General features: G+C 32.1%; 1 protein-coding gene across 3 annotated transcripts in view; it reads left to right on the forward strand.

Annotated features, from left to right (window-relative positions):
• The window catches only part of LOC114331072 (putative inorganic phosphate cotransporter), a 387,747-nt gene that overhangs the window by 81,682 nt on the left and 285,471 nt on the right, over positions 1–20,594 (forward strand). The gene's annotated exons all lie outside the window — the stretch shown is intronic.

Genomic DNA, 20,594 nt, shown 5'->3' on the forward strand with positions numbered 1-20,594 from the left:
TATTATGGACCAAGTTTCTTTTGCAACACTTTTAGAGCTTTCCATACGATTTTGATAGTAGGCTTTTTTAGCTGATTTGATGAGTTTTAGATATGTTACCCTGTACTTGGTGATATATTGAGTGACAGAGACGTTGGTAACAAATTCTTGATATACAATAGTGAGCGCATATTTTTGGCTGATATGCGAATACCTTTTGTAGCCCAGGGTTTGTGATGTTTTGGCTTAATCGAAATTAAAAGAAATGCCTTATTGAAGATAGAGACAAGCTTTTCTATAAAATCGTTGAAATTATAGTCCACGTCCGCAGAAGGAAAATGCCACTCAGAACTTAAGCATAAATTTTGAAATTTATGAAAATTCCGAGCGGAAAAAATCCTACCTAAACGTCGGGTTTTCGAGGAGGGTTTGCTGAAGATGTTAAACTTCGTAAATACTGCTTCATGATCTGATAATCCCGCATTAATAATTGTAGAGCAGACATCAAGGGGTGAGAAATCTGAGACAATATAGTCAATTATGGTAGATGAAGTTTTTGTAATCCTTGTAGGAGAATTAACGTGCATAGAGAGACCATATGATTTAAATATGTTGACCAAGGACATTTGGGTAGCACAAGCAGCATCATAATTAATGTTGAAGTCCCCGCATAGAATTTTTCTGCTTCTATGAGGCAAGTCATCTAACAAATTTAGCAGGTTCTGAAAAAATAGTTCCACAGGGGAGTCAGGTGATCTATAGATGCAAATAATGTAAAGATTAAGATTTTTATTATAAACTAGGGAAAACTCAAAGAAGGCTTCATTTAACAGAAAGTCATATTCTGTAATCAGAGAAAAATCATTATTTCTAGAAAGAATCAGGGTGCCTCCATGAGCTGAACTTGGACGATCATACCTAGCAATTGTGGTATATTTTTCTACAAAAAAAGGCTCGTTGACTTCAAGCCAGTGCTCTGTAACCGCAACTATCGGGGGAAATCCTAATTCTTCCAGAAACAAAAATAATTCGTCAGTTTTATTTCTTATAGAATGAATATTAATCAGAACCATACTAAAGTTGTCATCACTAAAATTATTCGAGGTTTCTAGTTCCTCAGAACACGTCGTGTTATTTAAAAATTTCGTCTTGGAGAGCTAGTAGAATAATAATTTCGGTGACATTCCCTTGATTTTTGTAGATGTATGATTCTTTCTGAACTTAGAAAGGACCTATAAGCAACAAGATCAGCTTCCACCTCAGCTGGACCAATTCCATAGGCATCATTAAATTCTAGAAGGATTTTTCTTAGTTGCTCAGTCTTGGTAGGTAGTCCTTCGGAAGCCAAAAATAGTTTCACACTGGTGTTGGTATATCCATCACAAAATACTGAGGCAGGCTGGTCGTGTAGGAAAGCAAGATGTAGCTTAATTGCTTTTAATATATCCGGTTCCCTTAATCTTGCTAGAAGATATCGACTGTTTGAGTTATTGGGTAATCTAACTCTTGGTGGTGTTAAAGGATCCAAATTTATGGATGGTTCCAAAGTATCTTTCTTAATGAAATTAATTTGGGAACGGAACGGATCTTTAGATTTGCAAATTTCGATGGCCTGCTTGTCAGTAAGTATATTTGCGTTTTGAACTTCATTTTTGTTTTTACTTGGAATGGTAATTGGATTTTCCAAGCTAACTGGGCTTCTGATGTGCTTCGGTTTCATATTTGCCTCAGATGAAGTTGTTGGTTCGGAGCATGAGGATTCTGTAGACCATTTAATGTTTACACCAGGTGGCCAAATTTCCTTATTAAATAATAAGTCAATAGATGTTTTAGACTTAATACCTATTTTGAATGAGGACCCTGTTGTTGTGTTGGCATCTTTAAGAAGGGCATAACATCTTATATATTCCTTGATACCTAGCTTCTCTTTAATGTAGTGAACTACTTGAATAGGAGTGTAAATTGGGGTTAAGTTGCTAATAACGACAAAGTGGCATTTCTCTTCTGCACTTTTTGATTTTGTGACTGGACTAGCTTCGAAATGTTTAGTGTCTTCGGTTTGAGTACTTGAAGTGGCATACACAATGTCTCTCTTCGATAAATCTTTCTTCGTTGGTATAGCAGGTAGTTTATTTGAAAGATTACTCATTTGATTAGATATTTCACTTACGTTTGAAGAGAGCCTATCTAGTCCCAATTTTATCTCAGATGAATTTGAATCTTGGACTTGCACCTTAACCGTATCATTGGAACAGCCGAAAAAAACTGACGATATATTGAAGATATCTTGTTCCATCTGCCTTATCGATTTTAAAAGATATTCAGGATTTAGCAGGTTATTTAATTTATGTATCTCGTCAATTTTTTTCGTAATATAGTCTAATTTGCCGTCATTTTTGGTTAATAAATCATATGTCTCGATGAAAATTGGCAAATTATCAGTGAGTTTTTTTGTAACTTGAATTAAGGCGTCAAAATTCTCTGGTTGTATTTGATTTTTGGAAAGATTGTTAATTTTTTCATTTAGATATCTGAGACTAGGCGAATCACATAAAGTACAGAAAAATCTTAAATGAGAATTTTTTGGGTCCAGTAGAGTTTTTGCCGTTGTTTTATTGAGACCAGAACATTTGATGCAAAAATACCGTTTACAATCTCCATGGCAACGTATCTGATATTTTTCGTTTTCAGAAAATTCAGCTAAGCAAATTTCACAATTTTTGGACGTCATGGTTAAATATTATACAAATATTTAACTAGGTCGTTTAAACTTGGTGATGTGATGATATTAATAAAAAAATAAAGCACTTACAGCTTGTATTCACAACACATCAAATCAAAACAAATAACAAAATGTGTAAACACAAGAAACAAAACAAAACATACAACCGTACGCTTCCAGTGCTGGTAAACGACTGATGGAAAATCATTGAATAAGGACAGGCTTGTTTTGTCCCCTTATTTTATATTTATTGCTATTTTGCAGCAAGGGTGATAAATTAAGACATTTTTAGTCAATCGCATGTGATAGAAAATTTAATTATCTTTGTTTTATTCCTATACGACTTTGTTCCAAAATGAATCGTTTTAAAATTATAAGCAAAAAAATAAAAAAAAAAACGAAATTTTCTGAAATTTTTAAATATTTTATTTTTTTTTATTAATGTTCCGGGCATATTTGAGAAGGAGCATAAATCAATTATTATTAACGAAGTTATCATCTAACTTTATCCGCAAAAATCTGAATGCCACCTCTCACATCCACCTAAAAACAGATCCTTACTGGTCTATTGACCGGTCGCTATGGAATTTTCATTGCTAGAGCTTAATCTTTAAAGCATGTAACATCAAAATTTCGAAACAAAAATATGAGGCATTTCAGATATGCCTAAAAAAAGCTAAATTTAAACATCCACATTACAAACGATCTCATGTCACGGAAAAAGCTTCCACGAAGGTAATATTGAGAGAAATTTGTAGATGAAGTTTTGTGTAGGGGAGACTGGGGCTAGTTGTCACAGTTTTTGGTTCCGGCTCTGTAACTCAGATACATTTTATTTTTTTTTAAACCAAACTTTCTTCAAACGATGAGCTGGTACGTAGGCTACCCATTCATATTTGTTTAAAATTCTAGGTACCAGCAGTTAAAATGGTAATATGGTTTAACCTTCGACAGGATTTGTGTGACAACATGCCCCTAGATGGGGGGATTTGTGTCACAGTACCTGAGCGAAATTGTCACAGTATTACAAAAATAAAGTAAACAAGAAATAAAACGTTTTTATTCAAAGAAGAACTCACAAACTTGGAAAGAACTACATATCGTCCTCAGTGTCACAATTGTGGCACACATAAAATTGGTTTCCATTGGTGCAGTGTGTATGTGTCCATTGTTTGCATGCTGTACATTGGATCTAACTTTCAATAGAAGCACTATTAACTTAAGAAGTAAGAATAATTTCTTACTTCAATAGGTGTTAAATCAAAGTACATATCAAAAGCTTTTTTCAAATATTTTTCTAGTTCGATTTCTTCCCTCTCATAGAACACGAGTGGAGATTTTTTTTATCCCATTTGGACAGTTCTGTTGGTCTCTGGCATTCTTTTGATAAATCTTGCTAAACTCCGATAATGTATACCAAAATCTCGTGCAACTTTCCTAATAGATATATGTTCCTCATTTCTTACAGCTTCTGCAGCTCTCAAGAAATCATCCAAAGGTGGAGTAACTCGATGGGTCTTTCGCTTGTATGTTCTAACCACCTGAAAGTAATTAGGTATCAAAAGTAATAAGAATTGTTTATTACATTATATGTAAAATAATAAGTTTTACCGATACGCTAACAAAAGCAGAGTCTGAGCAATAATTATGTTATTTGTAACACGGATTATAGTCTCAGAACGACAACACTATAACAATAATTTTAATCTTGTAGGTATTAAATCGCTTTTCCACAAATACGTTTACTTTTGACAAATCAACTAATGATTTACCCTGTATTCTGCACCAATATAACTTGATTTTAACACGTTATAAAATAATTTCAACTGATTTAAATGCTGCAGGGCAAGTTGTCACAGTGACAACTTGCCCCGTATAATTTGTGACAACTAGCCCCACATAATATTCCGTAACTGAATGTCAAATCAAAAATATTCAAATAAATAAATATATTAAAATATGCCTACATTGTAGTCTAAATGATTGACAGTACCATTTAAAATATAATCTATAAAGGAAAAGATTCCTCTCATTGGCTGTATACCATAATAAAAAACTTACTAAGGAAGTAAAACTTCTCTTGTAGGTAGATGGTATATAAATTCAATTCAATTTAAAATATATTTTCTTACCTTAGTTTCACAAATTCACTCACAGAACGAGATGATTGAATATTAAAAATTTTACATGAGAAGCGCCAAAACACATTTACACAAATAAGAGAAATAATTACTGGCCAATCTTACTGAAATATTTTGTGTGGAATTGGTGATGCATAAGACCTTTCGAGTGTAGATGACACAGCGTGTTAACTTCCCAAATAAGGTAAAAATCGGCATTGTGACAACTTACCCCTGTGCCCTGTGACAACGAGCTCCGGTCTCCCCTACTGTTATTATGTATTGTTTCGAAAAACGTACTTGTGCCATCAAGAAGAAGCAGTTTTACACACGTTCTAAATCGGTTGTAACTTGAAAGATTAAATTCACTGTTTTTATTCACATTTCAATAGCATCATGTTTATTGCAAAAACTTAACATCGAAATTGCATATTACAGATTTTAGAGATTAGATTAGAGAAATGGAAATTACCTAGCGACCGGTCAATGGAAGAGATAAATTTTATTGATCTCATGAGAATTGTAAAAAAAGATAAAATTCGCGAAACGTTTATTTATTTTACTTTACAAAAACATACTATCAACTTTATTTAACAACAACTTTATACATCCTGACTTCATTTGCAATAAACCGCGAAGATTTTATCCGAAAACTGAACTCTTTACCTTTAAAGCGAATTTTGATTTTTATCGATAGGACACTCAGATTCAAAGATATCGAATAATATTTTATTTAAAAAAATTCGCGCCCGTAACTGTTATGTAAAATCGCCGGTAGCTTCAAGCGTTCCTTCTCATAAAGGGGTTCATTCTTTACAAAATGTGCTAGTAAATACTTTTGTTCAAAGTTATGTCAATTACATTTCTTTTTTGAAATATTTTTTTTGTTCAAAAAATAAAAAAATATAAATATTTTTGTTCAAAATTATCTCGGTTACATTTCTTTTTTGAAATTTTTTGCCACGGCATAGAGATTCTTGATAAATTGATGTATTAATGCTTTTTTGCATCTTTTGCGAATCTACGCCTGGGAAATAAGGCAAAAATATACCATGTTCGGGACACTTAGCAGCCAGGTTGCAAATGGGTTTTTTGGGTTTTTTGGGTACTATATACCTAATACATTATAAATACAAAAATGACCGTCGCAGTTTGGACGAAGATTTTAGTTATTAACAAATAATAAGTGTCAAAAATGGCAGTTTTTTCGTTTAAATCGCTACAGGTAAAAATAGAGTAATTATATATTTTATTTATAGTATTCTTCTTTTAGTAGATGAGCCAAGGTTTAAAATCGCAGTTTTTGAATTTTTGTCCGATTATTTGTTGCTTCGAAAATTGCAAAATAAAACCAAAATTTCGAAAATAAAAAATTTGTTATAACTTTTGCGAAAATGAATTTAAGACTTTTATATTGCATGAAAAGTTGAGTCAAACAGTCCATATACCTAATGCACAAAAATGTTTAAGACCGTTCGTTAATTATTTTAACCGTTAAACCGTTCGTTTAATTTGTTTATAGAGCTATATAGTATGTAAATATCTTTTTTTTTCGCAATGTTATTGTTCAGAAAATAATAACGATGGAACAATGCATGTGGAAACTACATGAAAGAAGAATAGTCATATTTTCACCGTATTTAAAAAAATCATTAAAAAGTCATTTTTATCACTCCGAAAACATTAAAATTTTTACTAAAGTAGAGTTATTTTTGGCTTAAAAACAATTTGAATAACTTTGTTAATATTGACTGTCGGGTAAAACTACAATGGGATTTGAAAAGCTGGTATTTTTACACGAATTTTCAAGAAAAAACTTTTTACCTAGATTCTTTTATTTATTTGACGGCAACTTTGTTTATAACAATTGAGCAACCTAACTAGCGCAATTTTGAAGCTGAGGGTATATAGTTTATATGTAAAAGTTTGAGTAGGTAAACTTTGAACTTCAACAGAGTGGTTAATAAAGCTTTAAATTGACGTCCTAACGAAATCGATTCGTGGTCGGTGGAGGGGAATTATTAAAATCCGTTCACTCAAAAAAATGCAACTGATTATTCAAACATATGCTGCGATTAATATCTCCGGAGCTTGTTGATAGATTTTGGTCATAATTTTTTTAATTTGTATGTACCTACTCGTAATCTTATAGAGTGTGTTATGTACACATATTCCCACCTAACATTACAAAATATAAGGGGGACCCCCCTTATCACTCAGGGATATGAAAAATACATTACGATCGATTCTAAGACCTACCGAATATACATACTTATATAATTTCATAAAAATCGGTGAAGCGGTCTCGAAGCAGTATGGCAACTAACACTGTGACAGGAGAATTTTATAGATGTAAATATAATATGTAGATGGCTATTAACAGAAAGGGGTTGGTGATAGAAGAGTGAACATTAAGGGTTGTTATTTTTTAATTCCACATCATATAAAATTAAGGTAGACATAATATCCTTGTAATTGCAAAACTGTAATAGTGGTGTTTATTTTGTATATAAATCATCAAATCATCACTTGTCATTATCCATTAGGCCAATAAAGAAAAAAAAACAACTGAACAAATTAAGAAGTTTTTCAAGGTTGAAAAAGGTATATAAATGATAGTTCATGGAAAAGATTGAAACAATCATAAAATGTAAAATAATCATTCTTTTTGCCTACAAAACGTTTCTTATACATTTTAAAGAAAAATGGTTCAAATAAAAGTTGTAGATCATAAAACGTTTTTTGATTTTAATTGCAAAATCCCTTGTTTACTCAGTAATTTGAAAATGTTGATATTAGTTGACATTATGGCAAGTAATGTGTTATTCAAGTGTCCTCAATCTCAGCTACACTGGCCAAATAGTTTTTAACTGATTTAATTTGTTTATCAGTAGATCAATTATTTGCTCAAGCAATGGTTGTTTGAGCTACTCTGCATCTACTCGTTTTCTTTCTACACTTATTCGGCTATCTATTTTACCTTTAAGGATCAGTCATTATATCCTATACTTTATTTACAGTCAAGATGCAGTAGAAATAAACAAACCAAGACACGTTAAATGCTACTAGGAGCACTCCCAAATCATAATTAACAATGTACGTACATTGTAAATCCCAAATCATGATTTCCAAAGTTTATACATTGTAAATTATGATTCAGGAGTTCTCCTAGTAGCATTTAACTTGTTTGTTTATTTCTACTGCATCTTGATTCTAAATTTAGTGTAAGTGTTTAACAGTCCTTAGCAGCTCTCTATCTTTGTTGACCCTCTCTAGTACTTCCTCATTAGGTTTTCTTGCTGTCAAACATACTTACAGTAACAGTCTATGAATCCACATTTCCAGGATACCAAAATCATTACACCAAACCATAGACAACATACCAAAATTATTATCTAAATAAAAAAAATTACCAAGAGTCTTTTTATTTACTATATCTCAAGTATTTTGCTAATTATCTGTACTGTCATTCTTTCCAAACCCAGAATATGTTATCATTAATATGCTTTTTAACAATGTAAACAACTCAAAAAACTCCATGAAATAATAATGAAGCAATGTACTGACTGCAGTACTTGTTATCAACATTGTTTCTGTATGTGTCAGAGCTTAGGCTTCGATGTGGTAGAGGTGTCTGAGCAATCAGCATTTCCTTTACGGCCCTCAAACATTGAGCTCGTAGTTTTGTGAATGGTATAATACAGCAACTGTTTTTTATGTGTAGACATTAAGGATTTTCCATCCAATTAAATTACGATAAGTTGTTGAATGCGTGTGTTAAATAAGTAGTGTGTTTTGTGATTTGGTGTCATTCATACTAAAATGTTGGGTTTACGTTTATTGCAGAAGTGTAAGAGTTACTGCATTAAAAAAGGTTAGTACCTGTTAGTTCAATAATACAAACTTCGGAGCTAGTCTTGTATACTGCATTCCAAACACTTAACTTTTAACTACACGCGCTGGCGTATTTTGTACGCCAGATATAAGAATTCTGCTGCAAATATATTAGGTTATTAATTATTTTCAAAATAAGAGAGCTAAAAGGAACTACAACGTTATCGGGATTTTATTGTCTCATCTGGTCAATGTAACTCTAAATTTGAAAAAACCGCGGAGTGCTACCATTTAAATTGGTGCGTTTTTGGGAAAGAGGTGAATTAGTCCCTAGGCACAGGAATTAGGGTGAGTTCTATGCACTTTTGGTACAAACACGTCTACAGGAAAATTATTTCAGGTTAAATTTACTATCGAAATAACACATTCTAAATTCCAAAATATTTTTTTTTACAAAAATATACTCAAAAGAATAGCAAGAAAAAAACACGAAAAAAGAAATTATGTTTTTGGTCCCATAACTTTTCTCCACAGAGGCATTGCTTCAGCGAAAAAAAACCTCCATCCTTCGTCTTTAAAATGACGTTTGGTAGAAGTCCCTAGGATTTCAAGTTTCCGAAACTGGATTTTTCAAAGTTCGCCCCTCACAGCATTTTTGGGCCATTTTCCCCTTTATTTCGCAAACATTGTTCTGTAACTCTTTTCTACGGCTTTCTAGGTATATGCAATACATTTAGTAGGAAGAGAAGTCAATTGCCTTTAAAATGGTCTATTTTATAAGGCTGTATGACTATTTTTAAGCAAGTTATACTTTTTCAAGAATGTATACTTTTAATGATTTTTTATATTTTTTATGAATAATTTTTAAATTTTTCATTAAGACGATTTTTCTTGTACAATTAGCTATATACATCGTGAAATAAAAAAGATAGCATATTTTCTTTACAAAATAGTTTATTGCAAAAAATTCTAGGACTATTTTTAAACAAAATATCCGTAGGATATCAAAGGGTATGCATAAATTGAGAAAAATTTTAAAATTAGAAGAATGAAACTGCACATTGTAACATAATTTTTAATTACAAATAACTTTTCTTTATTGTGAAATATAAAGGTAATTTACTCTTGAGCGAAATTCATATTTTTTAACATATCTCGTACACTATTGATAAAATTTTATATCTGATAATTGAATCTTCGGTTTTAGACTATGCAGAGCATTTTATAAAGAATAACTTTTTTTCATAAAGTTAAAAATAAAAAAGTTTTCCATATGGTTCCACCTTAGTGGGACCTATTGCATGTGTATATATCACACTTTAAAAAGCATATCTTGTTTACAAATAGGCCCATATTTTTTTGCAATACACCATTTTAAAGTAAAGAAAATAAGCTTTAGTTTCTATTGGACAATGTATATACCTAAATATACAATAAAAAAAAAGTTATAATGAGAAATATAAAAATAATCGTAAAATATATCAAAAATCATTAAAATATAAAATCTTGAAAAACCATATCTTGCTAAAAAATAGCTATACAGCATTCTACGATAGACTATTTTAAAGGTAATGACTTCTCTTTCTCTTAAATGTAGCATTGCATATGCCTAAATCTGCGTAGAAAAAGTTATAGAACAATGTTTGCGAAGTAACAAGGAAAATGTCCCAAAATCGCTCTGAGTGGTGAAGTTTGAAAAATCATATTTGAAGACTGTAAATCGTAGAGACTTCTTCCATACGTCATTAAAGAGAAAGGATGGAAGTTTTTGCTCTGTGAAGCAATGCCTATACCTATATCGCCGTGGAAAAAAAATATGGGGCAAAAAACAAAATTGCTATCTTTCTTGTTTTTTTCTTGCTTTTCGTTTGAATATATTTTGGTAAAAAAAAGTATTTTTGACTTTAAAATGTGATACTTCGATAGTAAATTTAACCTGAAACAATTTTTTTGTAGACGTGTTTGCACCAAAAGTTCATAGAACTCACCCTAATTCGCCCTGTGCCCAGGGCCTATTTTACCACTAGTCCCATGAGGCCCCTGCCTCGGGCCCGCATTTTAATGGGGCCCGAAAAGATCACCAAAAGAATATTTTTATTGAAAAAAACAAATTAAATTTTCAAAATTTTTTAAATTTTACGAACAGGAAATGATAACAAAATGTTCATAAACCATTCTTATCAAAAACTGCAATAAGAGTAGGTAGATTGCCTTGTCGGCATTTTAAAAATAAGCAAAATTTAAACACCCCTCCGAAGGATCAAGAATCAAGAGGTACGATTTACAAGAGGTATAGTCACGTATTTGTCATAATATTTATTTAAAATGCACTTTTAAATTTAATATATTTTATAGTTTTATGTTTGATGTCGTTTTTTGCAAAGATAAAGTATTGATTGCTTGTATTAGTTTTCAGTCCTGTTCTTTTTAAGTTAGTTCAACTAATCTATTCATTAATCAGTACCTAGTCGTTCTATTAAATTTCTTTGAACACTTTTTTTCTTAACTAAGTAATCGTTTCGTTATTATCATGAGTTACAAACATTTAAGTGGCAGTGAAAAACGAAAAAAAAATCAAGAAAACAGGAACGGCTGGCACAAAAAGATCCAATATTATCATATTTTACAATCCACAACAGTGTTCAAAAAGGAAGTTCACCCTCCCATCCTGTTCTTCTTCTTCTACGGCACTACAGCCCAAATTGAACCTTGGCCTCCTTTATTTTTCGCCTCCAGCCTTGTTTATCTGTCGCTGCTCCCCTCCATACATGGACTCCTAAAAATGCTTGTGCATCACTGCTTACTGTGTCTTCTCAGCGCTTTATTTGCTTTCCAACCAGTCTCTTTCCCTGCATCCAAGCGTTCAGTGTTCTTTTTGGTAGCCTAACCTCTCCCATTCTTATCACATGTCCTGCCCATTGCAATCTTTGTATTCTGATGAAGTTTGACAGGGGTGTTTCCTTATAAAGTTGATAAAGCTGGTTATTGTATCGAATTCACAGGTCCTAGTTTTCTCGTCAGTACTTTACCTTCGAATGTGTTGAGTTTGTTTTTGGATGTTTCTTTCAAGACCCATGATTCACTGCCACAGTATGCTATTGGCCGAATTAAAGTTTTATAGATTCTTATGCTTGTATTTCGGTGGACACTTTTAAATATATGGGATAGAGCAAAATAAGCTCTGTTTGCCTGTGTTATTCTCCTCCGTATTTCTCTATCTTCTAATCCATCGGCATATATTTCTACTCCCAGGTATGTAAACTTTCCAACCGTTTCAATAACATCTTAATGTATAATGTTTTGTGGGACTATATTTCTTCTCGTCTGTATCATTATTTTTGTTTTTTTTTCTGTGTCAATTTCCAAACCTAGCCTTTTCGTTTGCGTTTTTAACTCTGCGTATGTTTCTTATGCTCCTGTTGATGTTTTATTCATAATATTAATATCATCGGCATAAGCGGCCAGTTGAACAGTTCTGTTGGTCAGTAGGTTTCCTCGTCCAGTCCGCATTTGCCTAACCGCATACTCCAGTGCCAGGTTAAACAATGTTGGGGCCAGCCCATCTCCTTGCTTCAATCGCTGCGAGATTTTGAAAAAGTCTGTCAGGTGGTTTTGTGCTCATACACATGCCTGAGTTTCATCCATTGTGTCTTTAATGAGCCTAATTAGCTTGTGTGGTATTGCGAATTCAGCCAAAGTAGGTATAGTCTCTTCCTTTCGACTAAGTCGTATGCCTGTTTGAAGTAAACAAACACGTTGTGAACATCAATGTCCTGTTCACGACCTGCTTGACTGTAAATATTTGGTCCATTGAAACCCCGTCTGAAACTCTCCAATAATATTTTCTGCTAGTGGTTGGAGCCGCTGGTTTATACTATACTTAAGTGAGGACTTTATATGCTGTACATAGTATAGAGAAACTCCAGGGTAATTTTTGCACTTCAAACAATTTTTAATTATTGAAATATAAATTTTATTTATTGCAATAATATATTAAATATTAAAAATTTTATTAATTCAAAATTGCAATTTTAAAAATTTAAATTTTTGGTGCAACTGTATTTCCATTAAATAATTAATACATTTAAAAAATTTATTATTATTATTATTAATATTTATATAAATTTTTGTTAGGGGCCCGAAAATTAAGTAGTGCCTCGGGCCTGATTTAAAGTAAAATAGGTTCTGCCTGTGCCTAGGGACTAATTCTCCCCTTTCTCAAAAACGCATCCCTTTAAATGATAGCACTCCGCGGTTTTTTCAGACTTAGAGGTCCATTGACTATTTGAAATAATAAAACCCCGTTAACGTTGTAGTTCCTTTTTAAAAAATACATAATCAATAGCCTATATTTAAAAATTTAATTTTTGACCTTGTTTATCTAACCCTAACCTATCACTGGAATGTGCTTTACAATTGGTTTTAGTTTCGTTATAATCGGCGTTCTGGGAAGATCGTAATTTATAGTTTATTATTTGTTTTTTCCGGTGGTGGACAATATACGTAACGATTATAGTAATATAAGTAGTAATATAAGTAAATTACACAAAATTTATTTTTCTTTATAAACAATACTTTTTCCCATGTAAAAAAAATCACGTTTCAAAAAATTTTTTATTAGTAATTTTATATATCATGGGATCAGATTCCAGTTATAAATCCCAATTGGCTTACTAAGAAGGAACTCCAAGTATTCGCTGATGCCGAATAAGGTTTATAACAAACAACTAAGTGTATTTTTTCAAAAAAAAAACAATAAACAAATCCTTTGCTTTCAGTGTATTTTTTTGTGGTGTAAAAGTACTCCACGCGTGTAGTTATGTTATAACTTGATGCGCGGGTAGTTAAAGGTTAATAGTAGACGAACGGTTTACCCATCAAAAGACATCACTTTTATAGGATAATGCTACTGTCTTATCCACGTTAAAAGAGAGTAAATTAGAGTCAGATCCGGTTTTTATCGTAAGAAAATCAGAAGTTATAGTTGCATGAAGAGATGCAATAGTTGAGTTGCTCCAAGTGATACTGGTATGTATCATCAGCAAAAAGAAAAATTTTTCCATCGATTTTTAAATTAGTGATGTCATTTATAAAGATAAGGAACAGTAGAGGACCAATACTGAACCTTGTGGTACTCCACATACAATGTTTTTGAGACTAGAGTCAGTATCATTTGCTCTAACTAGTTGTTTCCTATTATTCAAGTAAGACTGGAACCAATTCGAAGTAATACATCAAATTCCATAGAAATTTAGTTTTTTAATAAAAATGTCGTGATTTACACAATCAAAAGCTTTGGCATAGTCACAGAAAACAGTTTGGCATCTAAACCGACTTCTTGCAAACGTTATAATAGTAGGGCGTGTCTTACTCTATCAAATGTTTTTTGAATTCTATAAAGCATATAAATATATCTTTCTGTTGATCGTAGCATTTTTGGGCGAGAACTAGTAAACTGAAGAGGGTTTTCCTCGTTCCCATACTGGCTCTGAATCCAAACTGATCATTTCCGATGATTGTTTCGCACTTTGTATTTTTGAAAAATATTATATCTTTTGAGCAAAAAAAATTACAATGGCCTCACCAAAACAAAGGACGAAAGCGGAATATTCCTAATGTATTTTGAAATATTTAAACTGTTTTATTTTATTATTTACTTCTTTAATATTACATTAAATTTTCATAATAATACTAGGAAATAGTATCTAATATATCGTAAAGTAATTTTTAAGTGTGGATAATTAAGCAAGCAATTTTAATTATTAATGTTTTAATTAATGTTAGTAAATAAAACCTAAATAAGGTCATTATAGTATATTAATGATACCTACATATTATACGAGTATACTACGAAATATCAAAAATGTTGTTGAATCAGGCTATGGAGAACACATTAAAAAATAGAATAATAAGAATAAATAGATAGCTCTTGAACCAGCTATAGTCCTAATAACAGATAAGAAGGAGGAGTTATATAAGACAGTTGAAGGACTATATAGATAGAAGGGCGACAGGGGTAACTCTAGAGATGAATTATAGTAAAACCAAGACTATGGCAAACCAAGAAGACAAATTAGAATTAGTAGGTAGTCAAACAGAATAAATTAGAGCAGGTGGCAGAATACATATACCTAGAATAAAATAATAAAGTTGGACAGGGACAGTCAAACAGAAAAAATAAAAAGAAGAATTAGATTAACTATTTTGAATAGGAAATAAGCCACAATTCTACCAAAAAAATGATTTTATTAACGTTTCGACGCCCAAGTCGGGTGTCGTTGTCAAAATACAAAATAATACTAAATTAAACAAAAATGTTGTTGATTAGTCAAAAATTCTTCTAATAATTTATTTAATCTGACTCATTTTTACCTGCAACTCAGACATGTAATATACATTTTAAAGTAGAAGGCTTTAAAATGATATTGCCAATATTGATGAGTTGCGTTCCTGGGACGACTTTACTAAAAGATAGTTCATTTGATTACATAAAATCAACCCAACTCAAGAATATCCGCCACAAAAAATCATAGCATGTGATATGTCTTTAAAAAGACAACCAAATGCAAATAATACGAGGAAAATATCAATACCATGATATAAAACGACTATCCAAGAAACTTAAAACAATAGGAAATAAATTCAACATTTCAACAACATTCAAAACAACAAACACGTTGAGATCTATCCTATCTAAAACTAAACCTAACAATGAACAAGAAAGAACAAAGAATTGTATTTATAAAATACCTTGTGAATGCGAACAATTTTATTTAGGTGAAATTATTAGACGTTATAATAAGTGAACATCAGTCTTATATCAAAAATAGAGAATTTGATAGATCTCAAATATGTCAACACGCATGGGATAATGAACATAGAGTTCAGCGGAGAGATTCAAGTATAGTCCTGAAAGAAACAGTTAGTAAAAAGAGAAAAATCACAGAAGCGGCTCTAATTATGCTAAATGAAACCAATTGTGTCGCAAATTCCTCGGTAGAATGCAGTAGGACGTGGTTACCCATACTGAAATAGGAAGTCAATAGAAAGAAAATACCACGATTAGTAAGGCAGTAACATATCGAGTTAGTATATATTTTATATTTTAGTATTATGTATATCGTATCTATGTATTTTTAATATTATTTATAATTTAAAATAGCATATTAAAGTCAAAATTTGGTATTAGATTTGAGAGTAAACTAAATGTAAGCCCAAATACTTACGATGTCGGGATATTATCACGAGGTTTTTCCTGGTTTTCTCTCGTAATTTTCTATTAGTCCAGTCGGGTTAGATGAATAACAGGCCTAACCTTGCATTAGGAGCTGCCCCAAATTTTATTTTTTTAATCTTTAGGGGGGGTCAGTAGTAGTGTAAATTTAAAATCTCGACTGAATTCCGCCATTGCGTTAGCCACCCATCTTGATTTTAAACGACAACCGTATTTGCTCAATATCTCCGTCATTTTCAACTTTTCGACAAAAAGTATAACAACCAAAATTGTTGAAAATGTAATTTTCTATCATCTCTATTTTTTACAAGGAAAATAGTAACAGTTATATATAAATAGAGCATAATTATTGAATTATCTCGTTTATTGTTAGTTTTACGACAAAACTGTTCCTATACAAAAATAGAGAGAATTGAATTATACACAATTTTAGTTTGTTTCATTTTTTTGCTAGAGTTATTATTTAAGGTAGTATGTATGCGATAATGGCGCGAGCGTAAGACCTGATTGATTTTGTAGCAATTGTTTTTGTTCAATATCTACGCCATTTTCAACTCAAATTGTTCCAAATATGATTACCTACAATTTATTTTTAACAATTTTTCCATGCGGTTGATATTTTCCGAGTTAAGTGGGAAAATAGTAAAAAGTGGTGGGGGGAGCATAATTACTGAATTGAATCTTTTTTCCGAGCTGCCCCAAATTTTATAATTCTATCCTTTAGGGGAGATCAATAGTAGTGTTAATTTAAAATCTCGACTGAATTCCGCGGTTGCATTAGCCGCCATATTCAACTTTTCGACAAAAACGGTAAGAACTAAAATTGTTGGAAACGCAATTTCCTACAATTTCTTTTCCCCAATTTTTTTATGCGATTAATATTCTCCAATATAAGGAGGAAAATAGTGGAAGCGGAAAGGAAGCATAATTATTGAATTGTCTCCTTTATTATTAACTTTACAACATAATTGTACATAAACAACAAAAATAAAGAGACATATTTTAAGATATTTTATAAGATATATTTTATATATAAGATATTTTATACAATTTTTGAGACTTCCAATGAAACACCAACCAAACTAAGTACATAAAAGACATAAATAATAAGTTATATGCATTAAGTTCACTTAATTTTATTAACTAGCGTGTTTTATTGGTTGAATTTGTCTGTCGATAATTAAGTTTCATGTCAGCTAACATATTTTAATATTTCAACAATTTTTTTTTTATTTTGGACCGCGTTGGGGGGAATTTTCCTATTCCCCCTCTTAGACCCGCCACTAGTTCTCTCGAAAAATTGTAGTAAATCGTAATTCCAACAATTTCAGTCCTTACACTTTTTGTAGAAAAGTTGAAAATGGGGAAGATATTAAACAAAAACAATTGCTTTAAAATCAATCGGGTTTACGCTCGCGCCTTTACCGCATACGTACTACCTTAAATATTGATTTTATCAAAAAATGAAAGAGATCAAAAATATGCAAAATTTAATACTCTTCATGTTTGTATAGGTTAAAATTTGTTGTAAAAGTAATAATACACGAGAAAATTCAATAAATCAATAATTATGGTTTGACTGTCACTGTTTTTCCCGATAACTCGAAAAATATAGACCGCACGAAAAAAATTATAATAAACGAAATTATAGAAAATAACATTTTCAACAATTTCAGTTTGTATATTTTTTGTCGAAAAGTTGAAAATGGCGGAGATATTGAGCAAAAACCGTTTTAATTTAAAATCAAGATAGCGACTAATGCAACGGTCAAATTCAGTCGAGATTTTAAATTTATACTACTATTGACCCCCCCTAAAGATTAGAAAAATAAAATTTGGGGCAGCTCCTAATATCCCGACTGGGCTATATGGAGTCTCTAGCGGGAGAATTTTACTGCCACCGTTGCATTTGGTTGTCTTTTTAAAGACAGATTACATGCAATGATTTGTTGTGGCGGATATTCTTGAGTGGGGTTGATTTCATGTAATCAAATGAACTATCTTTTAGTAAAGTTGTCCCAGGAACGCAACTCATCATTATTGGCAATATCATTTTAAAGCCTTCTACTGTAAAATGTATATTACATGTCTGAGTTGCCGATATTAATGAGTCAGATTAAATAAATTATTAGAAGAATTTTTTACTAAGCAACAACATTTTTGTTTAATTTAGTATTATTTTATATTTTGACAACGACACCCGACTTGGGCGTCGAAACGTTAATAAAATAATTTTTTTGGTAAAATTGTGGCTTATTTCCCTTTGAAAATAGTTGCTTATAAAAATGCCACAAGGAAATAGCTTCAGAATATTATTGACATCATTTGGTAAACTATCATATATTCTAAAAAACAAAAAGTACTCCCAATATTAGCGAATTCAAGTATTCAACTTGTGCATATTCCCAGTTATCACATATTTATATGGCTCACAAACATGGACTTTCATAAAGGAGAACATCGACAGGATATCCAAAATACAAAGAGCAATGGAAATTATTGTTTATTTATATTACTATACAAATGACCTGGTCCCTTGTGACTAATATAGCGATGGAAAGACAGATGCTGGGTGTCGGTCTTAAAACAGGGAAAGAAACTCATGGATCAGAGAAAAAACAAAGATGAACGATGTATCAAGATAGGCTAGGCTGCAAAACTTAAATGGATCTTTGCCGGCCACACATTGCGGCAAAAAGATGAAAGATGGAATAAGCGAATTCTACACTGGCGACCATGGGAACAGAAACGGAAAAGAGGAAGACCACAGATGAGATGGACGGACGACCTTAAGAGAACGGCAGGAAATGACTGGATTCAGATCGCCCAGAATACAGACCAATGGACATTAACAAAGAATACCTATACCTAGGAATGGCCGTTTAAGACTGATTAGATAGATGGATCAAAAATGTCAATATCATATATTGTTAAGGTGCAGAGGTTTGTGCGTATCTTCTGATCACAGTCTTCTTATTGCTAGGTTTCAACTTCAACTAAAAAAGACGCAAAAAAGCCACAACAACAATAAACTTAACATACAGAAACTTAAGTAAGAAGAAACAAAAGAAAATTTGAAACATGAAATCAACACAAATCTAGATAGAAACTCAGGAAATAATTGCAACGTAGAACAGCAGTGGCAATTCTTCAAAACCTCGATATTAGAGCCAAGTAAGAAAGTACTTACAACAACCAAATGTAAGAAAGAAGAATGGATGACGGAGGAAATTCTAGAGTTGATGAATGAAAGAAGAAAAAACAAAACAAATAAGACCCGCTATAAACAGCTTCAAAACCAAATAAGAAGAAAAATTAGGGAGGCTAAAGAAACCTACTTCTCTGAAAAATGTAAAGAAATAGAAGAAGTTCAAAACAGATATGACAACTTCAACCTACATAAAAAAGTCAAAGAACTAGCCGGAATAGGAAATAGAAGAACCTCAAATATATTGCTCGACAAAAACGGAAATATTATAATGGAGACAGAACGAAAACTACGACGATGGAAAGAGTACATCGAGGAACTATTTCATGACCAGAGAGAAGCTAGTACATCCGTAGATATCCAAACCGGAGACGTAGGCCCAGAGATAACCAAATCAGAGGTTAGTCAGGCAATAAACTCTATGAAAACTAATAAATCTGCTGGTCCAGATGAATTACCTAGCGAGCTCATAAAGTTGGTCAACGAGAAAAACTTGGACATAATAGTAGAACTGTTCAACGCTATCTATACTACGGGAATCATCCCTAGAGAAATGTTGACATCAGTATTTGTGTGTTTGCCAAAAAAAGTGAATGCCAAAGAATGCAGTGACTACCGAACCATAAGCTTAATGTCACATACCTTGAAAATTCTGCTGAAAATTATCCACGCCAGAATACACTCTAAACTGGAGCTGGATATTAGCGACACTCAATATGGCTTCCGCAATGGTATGGGCACCAGAGAGGCATTATTCTCCTTCAACGTGCTGACACAGAGATGTTTGGATGTTAACCGTTCTCTTTACGTCTGTTTTATAGACTACAATAAAGCCTTTGATAAAGTAAAACATGACCGACTCATGGAAATTCTAAAAACTAAAAACCTAGATGAAAGAGATTTAAGACTAATAACACATCTCTATTACAATCAGCGAGCAATAGTAAGAATAGAAAAAGAAACATCTGAAGAAATGGAAATAAAGAGAGGAGTCAGGCAAGGCTGCATACTATCACCTCTATTATTTAACGCCTATTCTGAAGAGGTAATGCGAGAAACTCTGGAAAATGAAACAGTCGGCATAAGAGTAAATGGAGTCTTAGTTAATAACATCAGATATGCAGATGATACAGTAATAATAGCCGATAGTTTACAAGACCTGCAAATACTAATGAGTAAAATAGTAAGGTGTAGTAGGGAGTACGGACTCTCTCTCAATATCAAAAAGACGAAGTTTATGAAAATTAGTAAAAACAGCCATAATACTAACGAAATCTTGATAGTAGAGGGCCATCAGATCGAAAGAGTAAAAAAGTACACTTACCTAGGAACACTTATAACTGAAAATAATGACTACTCTGCAGAAATCAAAGTCAGAATCGAGAAAGCACGTTCTAATTTTATGAAAATGAAAAAGGTCCTATGTAGCAAAGATTTAACATTAGCTCTTAAAGTACGCCTAACAAAATGTTACGTATACAGTGTACTATACTATGG

The sequence above is a fragment of the Diabrotica virgifera genome, chromosome 9, assembly GCF_917563875.1.
Source record: "Diabrotica virgifera virgifera chromosome 9, PGI_DIABVI_V3a".
In the NCBI taxonomy this organism is placed as follows: Eukaryota; Metazoa; Arthropoda; class Insecta; order Coleoptera; family Chrysomelidae; genus Diabrotica; species Diabrotica virgifera.